The sequence below is a fragment of the Mus pahari genome, chromosome 3, assembly GCF_900095145.1.
Source record: "Mus pahari chromosome 3, PAHARI_EIJ_v1.1, whole genome shotgun sequence".
NCBI lineage: Eukaryota > Metazoa > Chordata > Mammalia > Rodentia > Muridae > Mus > Mus pahari.
The window spans coordinates 92,673,547-92,674,414 of record NC_034592.1 but is presented as its reverse complement, the minus strand read 5'-3'; positions in this window follow the sequence as shown (position 1 = coordinate 92,674,414).

Here is an 868-nt window from a genome sequence, read left to right as displayed (position 1 = left end):
GAGAAGGAGAAGGAGAAGGAGAAGGAGAAGGAGAAGGAGAAGGAGAAGGAGAAGGAGAAGGAGAAGGAGAAGGAGAAGGAGAAGGAGAAGGAGAAGGAGGGGTGTCTAATGAAAAGCAACAACGAAAAATGACTTAGAAAGAAAGTGTTAAGAAGGAAGATTCAGCACTTGAACCTTTCAGAGTAGGATCTAGATGAGTAAAACTTGGACCACTTGGAAAACTCTTTCTTTCTAGCTTTTGATGCAGGGTCACATTGGCTGGACTAAAAAAGGCTGGACCAGATTGTGAGAGATCATGTTAGTATGGTCTACCAATGTCAGTTGTAGAGGGTAGACAACAGATCAAAAGGACTGAGTGGGAAGCATCCAGCACAAGCTATCTGGCAACTAAGAATAAATAAATTATGTTCTCTAGAGCTGAAGTTTTAGATCTATTGAGGGAAGCATGCAAATAGAAACCACATTCTTCATGCTGGGAAGGCTGATATCTTCCTTTTGTCATTTCCAGGGGCTCTTGGAATTCTGTCATTGACATTTTCCGATGTTGAAAACACATGATTAAGTCGTGCTGGGTGCACTCATTTTGTACTAGGAGAGTGTAACCTTTTTCTACATTAGACAATTCCTTACCAGCAAGGCACTAAAATGACACACACAAATCACAACCAGATTTAGACCATGGAGGCCAGTGGGTGAGAGAGGAAGGATAAAGCCCATTTGAGCATTCATGTGAATGAGAGTTGCAGAACCTTGTTCTCATCAACAATGAAGAAAACGTGGAGTTAATCGGAAAAAACATCTGCTTCCTTTTCTGATGTCTTGATATAGTTGCTAGGCGGCTTTGCCTTTTCGAAGGTAGATTGGATGA